The sequence below is a fragment of the Chiloscyllium punctatum genome, chromosome 18, assembly GCF_047496795.1.
Source record: "Chiloscyllium punctatum isolate Juve2018m chromosome 18, sChiPun1.3, whole genome shotgun sequence".
NCBI classification, from domain to species: Eukaryota; Metazoa; Chordata; class Chondrichthyes; order Orectolobiformes; family Hemiscylliidae; genus Chiloscyllium; species Chiloscyllium punctatum.
This window is the reverse complement of record NC_092756.1, coordinates 53,620,210-53,637,548: the sequence shown is the minus strand read 5'-3', so window position 1 is coordinate 53,637,548 and position 17,339 is coordinate 53,620,210. Positions and strand designations below refer to the sequence as shown.

General features: G+C 45.5%; 4 non-coding genes across 4 annotated transcripts; all 4 read left to right on the top strand.

Moving 5' to 3' along the window:
• Positions 1–1,585: 1,585 nt before the first annotated feature.
• trnav-uac (transfer RNA valine (anticodon UAC)) lies at positions 1,586–1,658 on the top strand. Its single transcript has one exon. It is a non-coding gene; the product is annotated as a tRNA-Val (tRNA).
• An 8,740-nt stretch (positions 1,659–10,398) lies between these two features.
• trnav-uac (transfer RNA valine (anticodon UAC)) lies at positions 10,399–10,471 on the top strand. The gene has a single exon. It is a non-coding gene; the product is annotated as a tRNA-Val (tRNA).
• Positions 10,472–13,286: 2,815 nt separating this feature from the next.
• On the top strand, positions 13,287–13,359 carry trnav-uac (transfer RNA valine (anticodon UAC)). Its single transcript has one exon. It is a non-coding gene; the product is annotated as a tRNA-Val (tRNA).
• Positions 13,360–16,248: 2,889 nt separating this feature from the next.
• Positions 16,249–16,321, top strand: trnav-uac (transfer RNA valine (anticodon UAC)). Its single transcript has one exon. It is a non-coding gene; the product is annotated as a tRNA-Val (tRNA).
• Positions 16,322–17,339: the final 1,018 nt, after the last annotated feature.

The following is a 17,339-nucleotide window of genomic DNA, read 5'->3' as shown; positions in this document are numbered from 1 at the left end:
TCATGTTCCGTGTAACCGTGAAAGTTGTCCTGTTTCGAACAATGGGTGAAATCATTGAGCAAAGCAAGAATCGAAACTGCAGTAATGTCAAGTAGCTCATGGTAATTTGACCCAATCATAACCGATCATATATTCTCACGCACTCACAAATACATTTGTAGCTGAATGCAGTCTGAGAAGATAGACTCAGCTTACCAGTGATTTTTGTCTGGATTGATGGGCTATCGTTAACTGCTGAGAAATTGATATTGTAGACGCGCACATCCCAGCAGTTGTGCGATTCGGAGAGGGATCATGGAACCCTTTTCACGTGAGTTTGCATCTGTTGTTATGCAGGAACACAATTGGAAGTGCAAGAAAATGGACGCTCGAGCGTGTTGGTAGTGTGGCCGAGCGGTCTAAGGCGCTGGATTAAGGCTCAGGTCTCGACAGAGGCGTGGGTTCGTACCCCACCGCTGCCATTTCTGCGGAACAGCTGGTTTAAACGCCGTTTCAATCCCTGCCTCATTTCTGTTTAAAACAGAAGCAAAATGAGTTTGCTTCCCGGGGAATTGACTGCGGTGTGGGAAAGTGCCGAATTTTCCAAAGTGTCTGTGCTGTCATGATCGTGTTCGCTTCCCGCGCGGAAAATCGCCAGCAGCTCTACTGTTGCTTTCTGTTCCAGGCAAGTTGAGCTTTTACTGGAACCGAATGGAGACTGTTATTTCATCGTTGTTGCGAAACAGACTCCTCCGGTGACTCGACTAGTCGTTATTTGGTTTTCTGGCCAATGAGAAAATCGTTCCAATGTATTTCGATGTCATATGTTATTAAATTTCTCCCACTTCCTTCATTTCCGTCCTGCAGTCATCGGAAGGGAAAGGTAATCTAATCGAGACTGTGATTGGTGAAATTCACTTTTTATGGCCCATTCTTATTATGTTCTTTCTTTGTCTCTTTGCAGCATTGTCTGGGAAGTGGTGGTGTACTCAGGCTCCAGTATGTTTGAAAGAGTAGTTTGGAATTGCCCTGTTGTTAGTTGTGTGATTACTTTATGGCTCATGCCCCCTGACACTCTCACATTTAGCATTCATGCTCGCTGTGTCTGAAAATGCATTTGGTTTTCCAGTTTTGTTTGTGTTCCGTGTTAAATGCTTTCTGTTTTGCGATTCGCTCAATACATTACGAATTAACAGGGTTTCTGAGGTAACTTCCAGCTGCAAAAATCCTCAACTGAGAATCTGGGAAACTTTCACGGAGTATGGTCAGTCGGAGCAAAAGTAAGGAAGTCGTTCGTTTCTGCAGTGTTTCACAATGCTACCTTTCCCGTGAGCAGTCGAACAGACTAAATGATTTTGCCACAGACTGCGACGGTAATCTCCGCAAAAACGTAATTCTTTAAAGCAGGTGTAAGCAACACAACGTTATTGGGGTACACCGCGTGGAAACAGATACTTCGGTGTATCTCGTCCATGCTCACCACATAGCCAAAATTAAACAAGTCCCATTAAACAACGAGCTAACGGAAACAGAAAGGTGAAAGGTAGAATGGCTTCAACTTTCAGTGCTGGATGCCACTGAGCTGCAGCGAGAGCGACTGCGGCTTGTTTCTGTAGTGTAGTGGTCATCACGTTCGCCTTACACGCGAAAGGTCCCCGGTTCGAAACTGGGCAGAAACTGTTTTGCTCTTCAACTGCAGCCTTTTACATGGACAAGAACGCAGCTTTCTTGCTTGATTTCCCAACTTCAAACCTGCCTTCGAGTTTGCTTGAACAAATCTTCTCTCGTAGTGCAGTGCAATGCAATGCAATTCCATTTAATTACTGTGCAAAGCATTGTAAAGTTTTTCTCCAACCTGGTTCTGATCATATCCCATTCTGTTTGAGAGTGTAGTTACCCCCTTCTGATCCTTCCACGAAAAGCATTACCACGGATTCCTCAAATAGTCTATCTGTCAAATGTATCCCAAAGTCGTCTCTGAAAGACCTCATTTGGAAGGTGTCTGTCGTTATTCAACGTGCGAGAATTGGCACCAGATGTCCTGAATCATGTTTTGGAGCAGTTCCCACGTCACTGGCTCATTCAATCAGCAACAGCAATGAAAGAAATTACACTCTCAGAGGAACCTCTGGACCTGTGCTTTCATAGCGTCGCTAGTATTAAGGTGCGCCCCGAGATCTAAGCCACGTTGGAACTGAAACGGAGGAATCGACAGAGAGGCTACAGAATGACATCGCATCCATTTGGTTTTCTTTAAATCACTGACGAGCAGGAAAATGTAAACGGGGAGGGCGAGTGGGGAAGTGAGGCAGTTGCGGCTCTGGAGAAAGTCCTTCTTTGTGATTCATTCTGCAACCAGAGACGTGACGGTGACTCAGGCGTGAGAGCTCTTCACATCGTGAACAAAAAGCAATCAAGGGCAGTTAGCACCTCTTCCGGAGTGGGGGTGGGGTGAGGTAATTACCTTTTGACTTCTGTTACTATGTTCAGAAACTGCCTTTTGGATTGAGGTGAACAGAAACTGCATTTCTAAAAAGCACCATGGAACTTGTTAAACTTTATTGAGTCACTTTTTCTCATCGATTCCCACACAGGTTTCCAACTCAGTTGGTATCGATGAGGCTCATGTCCAGGTGTGATAATCTCTGCAGCAAATTGCACGGTTAAGGTAAAAGGCAAGGAAAGTGGCATCTCGAACCGGCCCCGAGGTCAGACCTTCCTCACAATGTAATCTGTCATTCTCGGATTGTAATGCTACCTCCGGTTTTAGGGTGGAACATTCTTTGGGAACCTTATTCTGCAAAACAGACACAGTGACTGAAACTATGCTGCACGGTATGATTTGGGACACGGCCTGCTCAGCTTTGTGCATTTTCCCTGTAGTCCGGTGTGTTTCATGTTCCGTGTAACCGTGAAAGTTGTCCTGTTTCGAACAATGGGTGAAATCATTGAGCAAAGCAAGAATCGAAACTGCAGTAATGTCAAGTAGCTCATGGTAATTTGACCCAATCATAACCGATCATATATTCTCACGCACTCACAAATACATTTGTAGCTGAATGCAGTCTGAGAAGATAGACTCAGCTTACCAGTGATTTTTGTCTGGATTGATGGGCTATCGTTAACTGCTGAGAAATTGATATTGTAGACGCGCACATCCCAGCAGTTGTGCGATTCGGAGAGGGATCATGGAACCCTTTTCACGTGAGTTTGCATCTGTTGTTATGCAGGAACACAATTGGAAGTGCAAGAAAATGGACGCTCGAGCGTGTTGGTAGTGTGGCCGAGCGGTCTAAGGCGCTGGATTAAGGCTCAGGTCTCGACAGAGGCGTGGGTTCGTACCCCACCGCTGCCATTTCTGCTGAACAGCTCCAACGGAACAGCTGGTTTAAACGCTGTTTCAATCCCTGCCTCATTTCTGTTTAAAACAGAAGAAAAATGAGTTTGCTTCCCGGGGAATTGACTGCGGTGTGGGAAAGTGCCGAATTTTCCAAAGTGTCTGTGCTGTCATGATCGTGTTCGCTTCCCGCGCGGAAAATCGCCAGCAGCTCTACTGTTGCTTTCTGTTCCAGGCAAGTTGAGCTTTTACTGGAACCGAATGGAGACTGTTATTTCATCGTTGTTGCGAAACAGACTCCTCCGGTGACTCGACTCGTCGTTATTTGGTTTTCTGGCCAATGAGAAAATCGTTCCAATGTATTTCGATGTCATATGTTATTAAATTTCTCCCACTTCCTTCATTTCCGTCCTGCAGTCATCGGAAGGGAAAGGTAATCTAATCGAGACTGTGATTGGTGAAATTCACTTTTTATGGCCCATTCTTATTATGTTCTTTCTTTGTCTCTTTGCAGCATTGTCTGGGAAGTGGTGGTGCACTCAGGCTCCAGTATGTTTGAAAGAGTAGTTTGGAATTGCCCTGTTGTTAGTTGTGTGATTACTTTATGGCTCATGCCCCCCCGACACTCTCACATTTAGCATTCATGCTCGCTGTGTCTGAAAATGCATTTGGTTCTCCAGTTTTGTTTGTGTTCCGTGTTAAATGCTTTCTGTTTTGCGATTCGCTCAATACATTACGAATTAACAGGGTTTCTGAGGTAACTTCCAGCTGCAAAAATCCTCAACTGAGAATCTGGGAAACTTTCACGGAGTATGGTCAGTCGGAGCAAAAGTAAGGAAGTCGTTCGTTTCTGCAGTGTTTCACAATGCTACCTTTCCCGTGAGCAGTCCAACAGACTAAATGATTTTGCCACAGACTGCGACGGTAAGCTCCGCAAAAACGTAATTCTTTAAAGCAGGTGTAAGCAACACAACGTTATTGGGGTACACCGCGTGGAAACAGATACTTCGGTGTATCTCGTCCATGCTCACAACAAAGCCAAAATTAAACAAGTCCCATTAAACAACGAGCTAACGGAAACAGAAAGGTGAAAGGTAGAATGGCTTCAACTTTCAGTGCTGGATGCCACTGAGCTGCAGTGAGGGCGACTGCGGCTTGTTTCTGTAGTGTAGTGGTCATCACGTTCGCCTTACACGCGAACGGTCCCCGGTTCGAAACTGGGCAGAAACTGTTTTGCTCTTCAACTGCAGCCTTTTACATGGACAAGAACGCAGCTTTCTTGCTTGATTTCCCAACTTCAAACCTGCCTTCGAGTTTGCTTGAACAAATCTTCTCTCGTAGTGCAGTGCAATGCAATGCAATTCCATTTAATTACTGTGCAAAGCATTGTAAAGTTTTTCTCCAACCTGGTTCTGATCATATGCCATTCTGTTTGAGAGTGTAGTTACCCCCTTCTGATCCTTCCACGAAAAGCATTACCGCATTCGCATTCCTTGCGCAGGCGGCCCGGTTCAAAGACAGAGAAGAAGCTGATGTGCTGGTGTCACAGTGCACCCACGGATTCCTCAACTAGTCTGTCTGTCAAATGTATCCCAAAGTCGTCTCTGAAAGACCTCATTTGGAAGGTGTCTGTCGTTATTCAACGTGCGAGAATTGGCACCAGAGGTCCTGAATCATGTTTTGGAGCAGTTCCCACGTCAGTGGCTCATTCAATCAGCAACAGCAATGAAAGAAATTACACTCTCAGAGGAACCTCTGGACCTGTGCTTTCATAGCGTCGCTAGTATTAAGGTGCGCCCCGAGATCTAAGCCACGTTGGAACTGAAACGGAGGAATCGACAGAGAGGCTACAGAATGACATCGCATCCATTTGGTTTTCTTTAAATCACTGACGAGCAGGAAAATGTAAACGGGGAGGGCGTGTGGGGAAGTGAGGCAGTTGCGGCTCTGGAGAAAGTCCTTCTTTGTGATTCATTCTGCAACCAGAGACGTGACGGTGACTCAGGCGTGAGAGCTCTTCACATCGTGAACAAAAAGCAATCAAGGGCAGTTAGCACCTCTTCCGGAGTGGGGGTGGGGTGAGGTAATTACCTTTTGACTTCTGTTACTATGTTCAGAAACTGCCTTTTGGATTGAGGTGAACAGAAACTGCATTTCTAAAAAGCACCATGGAACTTGTTAAACTTTATTGAGTCACTTTTTCTCATCGATTCCCACACAGGTTTCCAACTCAGTTGGTATCGATGAGGCTCATGTCCAGGTGTGATAATCTCTGCAGCAAATTGCACGGTTAAGGTAAAAGGCAAGGAAAGTGGCATCTCGAACCGGCCCCGAGGTCAGACCTTCCTCACAATGTAATCTGTCATTCTCGGATTGTAATGCTACCTCCGGTTTTAGGGTGGAACATTCTTTGGGAACCTTATTCTGCAAAACAGACACAGTGACTGAAACTATGCTGCACGGTATGATTTGGGACACGGCCTGCTCAGCTTTGTGCATTTTCCCTGTAGTCCGGTGTGTTTCATGTTCCGTGTCACCGTGAAAGTTGTCCTGTTTCGAACAATGGGTGAAATCATTGAGCAAAGCAAGAATCGAAACTGCAGTAATGTCAAGTAGCTCATGGTAATTTGACCCAATCATAACCGATCATATATTCTCACGCACTCACAGATACATTTGTAGCTGAATGCAGTCTGAGAAGATAGACTCAGCTTACCAGTGATTTTTGTCTGGATTGATGGGCTATCGTTAACTGCTGAGAAATTGATATTGTAGACGCGCACATCCCAGCAGCTGTGCGAGTCGGAGAGGGATCATGGAACCCTTTTCACGTGAGTTTGCATCTGTTGTTATGCAGGAACACAATGGGAAGTGCAAGAAAATGGACTCTCGAGCGTGTTGGTAGTGTGGCCGAGCCGTCTAAGGTGCTGGATTAAGGCTCCAGTCTCGACAGAGGCGTGGGTTCGTATCCCACCGCTGCCTTTTCTGCTGAACAGCTCCAACGGAACAGCTGGTTTAAATGCTGTTTCAATCCCTGCCTCATTTCTGTTTAAAACAGAAGAAAAATGAGTTTGCTTCCCGGGGAATTGACTGCGGTGTGGGAAAGTGCCGAATTTTCCAAAGTGTCTGTGCTGTCATGATCGTGTTCGCTTCCCGCGCGGAAAATCGCCAGCAGCTCTACTGTTGCTTTCTGTTCCAGGCAAGTTGAGCTTTTACTGGAACCGAATGGAGACTGTTATTTCATCGTTGTTGCGAAACAGACTCCTCCGGTGACTCGACTAGTCGTTATTTGGTTTTCTGGCCAATGAGAAAATCGTTCCAATGTATTTCGATGTCATATGTTATTAAATTTCTCCCACTTCCTTCATTTCCGTCCTGCAGTCATCGGAAGGGAAAGGTAATCTAATCGAGACTGTGATTGGTGAAATTCACTTTTTATGTCCCATTCTTATTATGTTCTTTCTTTGTCTCTTTGCAGCATTGTCTGGGAAGTGGTGGTGTACTCAGGCTCCAGTATGTTTGAAAGAGTAGTTTGGAATTGCCCTGTTGTTAGTTGTGTGATTACTTTATGGCTCATGCCCCCTGACACTCTCACATTTAGCATTCATGCTCGCTGTGTCTGAAAATGCATTTGGTTTTCCAGTTTTGTTTGTGTTCCGTGTTAAATGCTTTCTGTTTTGCGATTCGCTCAATACATTACGAATTAACAGGGTTTCTGAGGTAACTTCCAGCTGCAAAAATCCTCAACTGAGAATCTGGGAAACTTTCACGGAGTATGGTCAGTCGGAGCAAAAGTAAGGAAGTCGTTCGTTTCTGCAGTGTTTCACAATGCTACCTTTCCCGTGAGCAGTCGAACAGACTAAATGATTTTGCCACAGACTGCGACGGTAAGCTCCGCAAAAACGTAATTCTTTAAAGCAGGTGTAAGCAACACAACGTTATTGGGGTACACCGCGTGGAAACAGATACTTCGGTGTATCTCGTCCATGCTCACAACAAAGCCAAAATTAAACAAGTCCCATTAAACAACGAGCTAACGGAAACAGAAAGGTGAAAGGTAGAATGGCTTCAACTTTCAGTGCTGGATGCCACTGAGCTGCAGTGAGGGCGACTGCGGCTTGTTTCTGTAGTGTAGTGGTCATCACGTTCGCCTTACACGCGAACGGTCCCCGGTTCGAAACTGGGCAGAAACTGTTTTGCTCTTCAACTGCAGCCTTTTACATGGACAAGAACGCAGCTTTCTTGCTTGATTTCCCAACTTCAAACCTGCCTTCGAGTTTGCTTGAACAAATCTTCTCTCGTAGTGCAGTGCAATGCAATGCAATTCCATTTAATTACTGTGCAAAGCATTGTAAAGTTTTTCTCCAACCTGGTTCTGATCATATGCCATTCTGTTTGAGAGTGTAGTTACCCCCTTCTGATCCTTCCACGAAAAGCATTACCGCATTCGCATTCCTTGCGCAGGCGGCCCGGTTCAAAGACAGAGAAGAAGCTGATGTGCTGGTGTCACAGTGCACCACGGATTCCTCAACTAGTCTGTCTGTCAAATGTATCCCAAAGTCGTCTCTGAAAGACCTCATTTGGAAGGTGTCTGTCGTTATTCAACGTGCGAGAATTGGCACCAGAGGTCCTGAATCATGTTTTGGAGCAGTTCCCACGTCAGTGGCTCATTCAATCAGCAACAGCAATGAAAGAAATTACACTCTCAGAGGAACCTCTGGACCTGTGCTTTCATAGCGTCGCTAGTATTAAGGTGCGCCCCGAGATCTAAGCCACGTTGGAACTGAAACGGAGGAATCGACAGAGAGGCTACAGAATGACATCGCATCCATTTGGTTTTCTTTAAATCACTGACGAGCAGGAAAATGTAAACGGGGAGGGCGTGTGGGGAAGTGAGGCAGTTGCGGCTCTGGAGAAAGTCCTTCTTTGTGATTCATTCTGCAACCAGAGACGTGACGGTGACTCAGGCGTGAGAGCTCTTCACATCGTGAACAAAAAGCAATCAAGGGCAGTTAGCACCTCTTCCGGAGTGGGGGTGGGGTGAGGTAATTACCTTTTGACTTCTGTTACTATGTTCAGAAACTGCCTTTTGGATTGAGGTGAACAGAAACTGCATTTCTAAAAAGCACCATGGAACTTGTTAAACTTTATTGAGTCACTTTTTCTCATCGATTCCCACACAGGTTTCCAACTCAGTTGGTATCGATGAGGCTCATGTCCAGGTGTGATAATCTCTGCAGCAAATTGCACGGTTAAGGTAAAAGGCAAGGAAAGTGGCATCTCGAACCGGCCCCGAGGTCAGACCTTCCTCACAATGTAATCTGTCATTCTCGGATTGTAATGCTACCTCCGGTTTTAGGGTGGAACATTCTTTGGGAACCTTATTCTGCAAAACAGACACAGTGACTGAAACTATGCTGCACGGTATGATTTGGGACACGGCCTGCTCAGCTTTGTGCATTTTCCCTGTAGTCCGGTGTGTTTCATGTTCCGTGTCACCGTGAAAGTTGTCCTGTTTCGAACAATGGGTGAAATCATTGAGCAAAGCAAGAATCGAAACTGCAGTAATGTCAAGTAGCTCATGGTAATTTGACCCAATCATAACCGATCATATATTCTCACGCACTCACAGATACATTTGTAGCTGAATGCAGTCTGAGAAGATAGACTCAGCTTACCAGTGATTTTTGTCTGGATTGATGGGCTATCGTTAACTGCTGAGAAATTGATATTGTAGACGCGCACATCCCAGCAGCTGTGCGAGTCGGAGAGGGATCATGGAACCCTTTTCACGTGAGTTTGCATCTGTTGTTATGCAGGAACACAATGGGAAGTGCAAGAAAATGGACTCTCGAGCGTGTTGGTAGTGTGGCCGAGCCGTCTAAGGTGCTGGATTAAGGCTCCAGTCTCGACAGAGGCGTGGGTTCGTATCCCACCGCTGCCTTTTCTGCTGAACAGCTCCAACGGAACAGCTGGTTTAAATGCTGTTTCAATCCCTGCCTCATTTCTGTTTAAAACAGAAGAAAAATGAGTTTGCTTCCCGGGGAATTGACTGCGGTGTGGGAAAGTGCCGAATTTTCCAAAGTGTCTGTGCTGTCATGATCGTGTTCGCTTCCCGCGCGGAAAATCGCCAGCAGCTCTACTGTTGCTTTCTGTTCCAGGCAAGTTGAGCTTTTACTGGAACCGAATGGAGACTGTTATTTCATCGTTGTTGCGAAACAGACTCCTCCGGTGACTCGACTAGTCGTTATTTGGTTTTCTGGCCAATGAGAAAATCGTTCCAATGTATTTCGATGTCATATGTTATTAAATTTCTCCCACTTCCTTCATTTCCGTCCTGCAGTCATCGGAAGGGAAAGGTAATCTAATCGAGACTGTGATTGGTGAAATTCACTTTTTATGTCCCATTCTTATTATGTTCTTTCTTTGTCTCTTTGCAGCATTGTCTGGGAAGTGGTGGTGTACTCAGGCTCCAGTATGTTTGAAAGAGTAGTTTGGAATTGCCCTGTTGTTAGTTGTGTGATTACTTTATGGCTCATGCCCCCTGACACTCTCACATTTAGCATTCATGCTCGCTGTGTCTGAAAATGCATTTGGTTTTCCAGTTTTGTTTGTGTTCCGTGTTAAATGCTTTCTGTTTTGCGATTCGCTCAATACATTACGAATTAACAGGGTTTCTGAGGTAACTTCCAGCTGCAAAAATCCTCAACTGAGAATCTGGGAAACTTTCACGGAGTATGGTCAGTCGGAGCAAAAGTAAGGAAGTCGTTCGTTTCTGCAGTGTTTCACAATGCTACCTTTCCCGTGAGCAGTCGAACAGACTAAATGATTTTGCCACAGACTGCGACGGTAAGCTCCGCAAAAACGTAATTCTTTAAAGCAGGTGTAAGCAACACAACGTTATTGGGGTACACCGCGTGGAAACAGATACTTCGGTGTATCTCGTCCATGCTCACCACAAAGCCAAAATTAAACAAGTCCCATTAAACAACGAGCTAACGGAAACAGAAAGGTGAAAGGTAGAATGGCTTCAACTTTCAGTGCTGGATGCCACTGAGCTGCAGGGAGAGCGACTGCGGCTTGTTTCTGTAGTGTAGTGGTCATCACGTTCGCCTTACACGCGAAAGGTCCCCGGTTCGAAACTGGGCAGAAACTGTTTTGCTCTTCAACTGCAGCCTTTTACATGGACAAGAACGCAGCTTTCTTGCTTGATTTCCCAACTTCAAACCTGCCTTCGAGTTTGCTTGAACAAATCTTCTCTCGTAGTGCAGTGCAATGCAATGCAATTCCATTTAATTACTGTGCAAAGCATTGTAAAGTTTTTCTCCAACCTGGTTCTGATCATATCCCATTCTGTTTGAGAGTGTAGTTACCCCCTTCTGATCCTTCCACGAAAAGCATTACCACGGATTCCTCAACTAGTCTGTCTGTCAAATGTATCCCAAAGTCGTCTCTGAAAGACCTCATTTGGAAGGTGTCTGTCGTTATTCAACGTGCGAGAATTGGCACCAGAGGTCCTGAATCATGTTTTGGAGCAGTTCCCACGTCAGTGGCTCATTCAATCAGCAACAGCAATGAAAGAAATTACACTCTCAGAGGAACCTCTGGACCTGTGCTTTCATAGCGTCGCTAGTATTAAGGTGCGCCCCGAGATCTAAGCCACGTTGGAACTGAAACGGAGGAATCGACAGAGAGGCTACAGAATGACATCGCATCCATTTGGTTTTCTTTAAATCACTGACGAGCAGGAAAATGTAAACGGGGAGGGCGTGTGGGGAAGTGAGGCAGTTTCGGCTCTGGAGAAAGTCCTTCTTTGTGATTCATTCTGCAACCAGAGACGTGACGGTGACTCAGGCGTGAGAGCTCTTCACATCGTGAACAAAAAGCAATCAAGGGCAGTTAGCACCTCTTCCGGAGTGGGGGTGGGGTGAGGTAATTACCTTTTGACTTCTGTTACTATGTTCAGAAACTGCCTTTTGGATTGAGGTGAACAGAAACTGCATTTCTAAAAAGCACCATGGAACTTGTTAAACTTTATTGAGTCACTTTTTCTCATCGATTCCCACACAGGTTTCCAACTCAGTTGGTATCGATGAGGCTCATGTCCAGGTGTGATAATCTCTGCAGCAAATTGCACGGTTAAGGTAAAAGGCAAGGAAAGTGGCATCTCGAACCGGCCCCGAGGTCAGACCTTCCTCACAATGTAATCTGTCATTCTCGGATTGTAATGCTACCTCCGGTTTTAGGGTGGAACATTCTTTGGGAACCTTATTCTGCAAAACAGACACAGTGACTGAAACTATGCTGCACGGTATGATTTGGGACACGGCCTGCTCAGCTTTGTGCATTTTCCCTGTAGTCCGGTGTGTTTCATGTTCCGTGTAACCGTGAAAGTTGTCCTGTTTCGAACAATGGGTGAAATCATTGAGCAAAGCAAGAATCGAAACTGCAGTAATGTCAAGTAGCTCATGGTAATTTGACCCAATCATAACCGATCATATATTCTCACGCACTCACAAATACATTTGTAGCTGAATGCAGTCTGAGAAGATAGACTCAGCTTACCAGTGATTTTTGTCTGGATTGATGGGCTATCGTTAACTGCTGAGAAATTGATATTGTAGACGCGCACATCCCAGCAGTTGTGCGATTCGGAGAGGGATCATGGAACCCTTTTCACGTGAGTTTGCATCTGTTGTTATGCAGGAACACAATTGGAAGTGCAAGAAAATGGACGCTCGAGCGTGTTGGTAGTGTGGCCGAGCGGTCTAAGGCGCTGGATTAAGGCTCAGGTCTCGACAGAGGCGTGGGTTCGTACCCCACCGCTGCCATTTCTGCTGAACAGCTCCAACGGAACAGCTGGTTTAAACGCTGTTTCAATCCCTGCCTCATTTCTGTTTAAAACAGAAGAAAAATGAGTTTGCTTCCCGGGGAATTGACTGCGGTGTGGGAAAGTGCCGAATTTTCCAAAGTGTCTGTGCTGTCATGATCGTGTTCGCTTCCCGCGCGGAAAATCGCCAGCAGCTCTACTGTTGCTTTCTGTTCCAGGCAAGTTGAGCTTTTACTGGAACCGAATGGAGACTGTTATTTCATCGTTGTTGCGAAACAGACTCCTCCGGTGACTCGACTCGTCGTTATTTGGTTTTCTGGCCAATGAGAAAATCGTTCCAATGTATTTCGATGTCATATGTTATTAAATTTCTCCCACTTCCTTCATTTCCGTCCTGCAGTCATCGGAAGGGAAAGGTAATCTAATCGAGACTGTGATTGGTGAAATTCACTTTTTATGGCCCATTCTTATTATGTTCTTTCTTTGTCTCTTTGCAGCATTGTCTGGGAAGTGGTGGTGCACTCAGGCTCCAGTATGTTTGAAAGAGTAGTTTGGAATTGCCCTGTTGTTAGTTGTGTGATTACTTTATGGCTCATGCCCCCCCGACACTCTCACATTTAGCATTCATGCTCGCTGTGTCTGAAAATGCATTTGGTTCTCCAGTTTTGTTTGTGTTCCGTGTTAAATGCTTTCTGTTTTGCGATTCGCTCAATACATTACGAATTAACAGGGTTTCTGAGGTAACTTCCAGCTGCAAAAATCCTCAACTGAGAATCTGGGAAACTTTCACGGAGTATGGTCAGTCGGAGCAAAAGTAAGGAAGTCGTTCGTTTCTGCAGTGTTTCACAATGCTACCTTTCCCGTGAGCAGTCGAACAGACTAAATGATTTTGCCACAGACTGCGACGGTAAGCTCCGCAAAAACGTAATTCTTTAAAGCAGGTGTAAGCAACACAACGTTATTGGGGTACACCGCGTGGAAACAGATACTTCGGTGTATCTCGTCCATGCTCACAACAAAGCCAAAATTAAACAAGTCCCATTAAACAACGAGCTAACGGAAACAGAAAGGTGAAAGGTAGAATGGCTTCAACTTTCAGTGCTGGATGCCACTGAGCTGCAGTGAGGGCGACTGCGGCTTGTTTCTGTAGTGTAGTGGTCATCACGTTCGCCTTACACGCGAAAGGTCCCCGGTTCGAAACTGGGCAGAAACTGTTTTGCTCTTCAACTGCAGCCTTTTACATGGACAAGAACGCAGCTTTCTTGCTTGATTTCCCAACTTCAAACCTGCCTTCGAGTTTGCTTGAACAAATCTTCTCTCGTAGTGCAGTGCAATGCAATGCAATTCCATTTAATTACTGTGCAAAGCATTGTAAAGTTTTTCTCCAACCTGGTTCTGATCATATGCCATTCTGTTTGAGAGTGTAGTTACCCCCTTCTGATCCTTCCACGAAAAGCATTACCGCATTCGCATTCCTTGCGCAGGCGGCCCGGTTCAAAGACAGAGAAGAAGCTGATGTGCTGGTGTCACAGTGCACCACGGATTCCTCAACTAGTCTGTCTGTCAAATGTATCCCAAAGTCGTCTCTGAAAGACCTCATTTGGAAGGTGTCTGTCGTTATTCAACGTGCGAGAATTGGCACCAGAGGTCCTGAATCATGTTTTGGAGCAGTTCCCACGTCAGTGGCTCATTCAATCAGCAACAGCAATGAAAGAAATTACACTCTCAGAGGAACCTCTGGACCTGTGCTTTCATAGCGTCGCTAGTATTAAGGTGCGCCCCGAGATCTAAGCCACGTTGGAACTGAAACGGAGGAATCGACAGAGAGGCTACAGAATGACATCGCATCCATTTGGTTTTCTTTAAATCACTGACGAGCAGGAAAATGTAAACGGGGAGGGCGTGTGGGGAAGTGAGGCAGTTGCGGCTCTGGAGAAAGTCCTTCTTTGTGATTCATTCTGCAACCAGAGACGTGACGGTGACTCAGGCGTGAGAGCTCTTCACATCGTGAACAAAAAGCAATCAAGGGCAGTTAGCACCTCTTCCGGAGTGGGGGTGGGGTGAGGTAATTACCTTTTGACTTCTGTTACTATGTTCAGAAACTGCCTTTTGGATTGAGGTGAACAGAAACTGCATTTCTAAAAAGCACCATGGAACTTGTTAAACTTTATTGAGTCACTTTTTCTCATCGATTCCCACACAGGTTTCCAACTCAGTTGGTATCGATGAGGCTCATGTCCAGGTGTGATAATCTCTGCAGCAAATTGCACGGTTAAGGTAAAAGGCAAGGAAAGTGGCATCTCGAACCGGCCCCGAGGTCAGACCTTCCTCACAATGTAATCTGTCATTCTCGGATTGTAATGCTACCTCCGGTTTTAGGGTGGAACATTCTTTGGGAACCTTATTCTGCAAAACAGACACAGTGACTGAAACTATGCTGCACGGTATGATTTGGGACACGGCCTGCTCAGCTTTGTGCATTTTCCCTGTAGTCCGGTGTGTTTCATGTTCCGTGTCACCGTGAAAGTTGTCCTGTTTCGAACAATGGGTGAAATCATTGAGCAAAGCAAGAATCGAAACTGCAGTAATGTCAAGTAGCTCATGGTAATTTGACCCAATCATAACCGATCATATATTCTCACGCACTCACAGATACATTTGTAGCTGAATGCAGTCTGAGAAGATAGACTCAGCTTACCAGTGATTTTTGTCTGGATTGATGGGCTATCGTTAACTGCTGAGAAATTGATATTGTAGACGCGCACATCCCAGCAGCTGTGCGAGTCGGAGAGGGATCATGGAACCCTTTTCACGTGAGTTTGCATCTGTTGTTATGCAGGAACACAATGGGAAGTGCAAGAAAATGGACTCTCGAGCGTGTTGGTAGTGTGGCCGAGCCGTCTAAGGTGCTGGATTAAGGCTCCAGTCTCGACAGAGGCGTGGGTTCGTATCCCACCGCTGCCTTTTCTGCTGAACAGCTCCAACGGAACAGCTGGTTTAAATGCTGTTTCAATCCCTGCCTCATTTCTGTTTAAAACAGAAGAAAAATGAGTTTGCTTCCCGGGGAATTGACTGCGGTGTGGGAAAGTGCCGAATTTTCCAAAGTGTCTGTGCTGTCATGATCGTGTTCGCTTCCCGCGCGGAAAATCGCCAGCAGCTCTACTGTTGCTTTCTGTTCCAGGCAAGTTGAGCTTTTACTGGAACCGAATGGAGACTGTTATTTCATCGTTGTTGCGAAACAGACTCCTCCGGTGACTCGACTAGTCGTTATTTGGTTTTCTGGCCAATGAGAAAATCGTTCCAATGTATTTCGATGTCATATGTTATTAAATTTCTCCCACTTCCTTCATTTCCGTCCTGCAGTCATCGGAAGGGAAAGGTAATCTAATCGAGACTGTGATTGGTGAAATTCACTTTTTATGTCCCATTCTTATTATGTTCTTTCTTTGTCTCTTTGCAGCATTGTCTGGGAAGTGGTGGTGTACTCAGGCTCCAGTATGTTTGAAAGAGTAGTTTGGAATTGCCCTGTTGTTAGTTGTGTGATTACTTTATGGCTCATGCCCCCTGACACTCTCACATTTAGCATTCATGCTCGCTGTGTCTGAAAATGCATTTGGTTTTCCAGTTTTGTTTGTGTTCCGTGTTAAATGCTTTCTGTTTTGCGATTCGCTCAATACATTACGAATTAACAGGGTTTCTGAGGTAACTTCCAGCTGCAAAAATCCTCAACTGAGAATCTGGGAAACTTTCACGGAGTATGGTCAGTCGGAGCAAAAGTAAGGAAGTCGTTCGTTTCTGCAGTGTTTCACAATGCTACCTTTCCCGTGAGCAGTCGAACAGACTAAATGATTTTGCCACAGACTGCGACGGTAAGCTCCGCAAAAACGTAATTCTTTAAAGCAGGTGTAAGCAACACAACGTTATTGGGGTACACCGCGTGGAAACAGATACTTCGGTGTATCTCGTCCATGCTCACCACAAAGCCAAAATTAAACAAGTCCCATTAAACAACGAGCTAACGGAAACAGAAAGGTGAAAGGTAGAATGGCTTCAACTTTCAGTGCTGGATGCCACTGAGCTGCAGGGAGAGCGACTGCGGCTTGTTTCTGTAGTGTAGTGGTCATCACGTTCGCCTTACACGCGAAAGGTCCCCGGTTCGAAACTGGGCAGAAACTGTTTTGCTCTTCAACTGCAGCCTTTTACATGGACAAGAACGCAGCTTTCTTGCTTGATTTCCCAACTTCAAACCTGCCTTCGAGTTTGCTTGAACAAATCTTCTCTCGTAGTGCAGTGCAATGCAATGCAATTCCATTTAATTACTGTGCAAAGCATTGTAAAGTTTTTCTCCAACCTGGTTCTGATCATATCCCATTCTGTTTGAGAGTGTAGTTACCCCCTTCTGATCCTTCCACGAAAAGCATTACCACGGATTCCTCAACTAGTCTGTCTGTCAAATGTATCCCAAAGTCGTCTCTGAAAGACCTCATTTGGAAGGTGTCTGTCGTTATTCAACGTGCGAGAATTGGCACCAGAGGTCCTGAATCATGTTTTGGAGCAGTTCCCACGTCAGTGGCTCATTCAATCAGCAACAGCAATGAAAGAAATTACACTCTCAGAGGAACCTCTGGACCTGTGCTTTCATAGCGTCGCTAGTATTAAGGTGCGCCCCGAGATCTAAGCCACGTTGGAACTGAAACGGAGGAATCGACAGAGAGGCTACAGAATGACATCGCATCCATTTGGTTTTCTTTAAATCACTGACGAGCAGGAAAATGTAAACGGGGAGGGCGTGTGGGGAAGTGAGGCAGTTGCGGCTCTGGAGAAAGTCCTTCTTTGTGATTCATTCTGCAACCAGAGACGTGACGGTGACTCAGGCGTGAGAGCTCTTCACATCGTGAACAAAAAGCAATCAAGGGCAGTTAGCACCTCTTCCGGAGTGGGGGTGGGGTGAGGTAATTACCTTTTGACTTCTGTTACTATGTTCAGAAACTGCCTTTTGGATTGAGGTGAACAGAAACTGCATTTCTAAAAAGCACCATGGAACTTGTTAAACTTTATTGAGTCACTTTTTCTCATCGATTCCCACACAGGTTTCCAACTCAGTTGGTATCGATGAGGCTCATGTCCAGGTGTGATAATCTCTGCAGCAAATTGCACGGTTAAGGTAAAAGGCAAGGAAAGTGGCATCTCGAA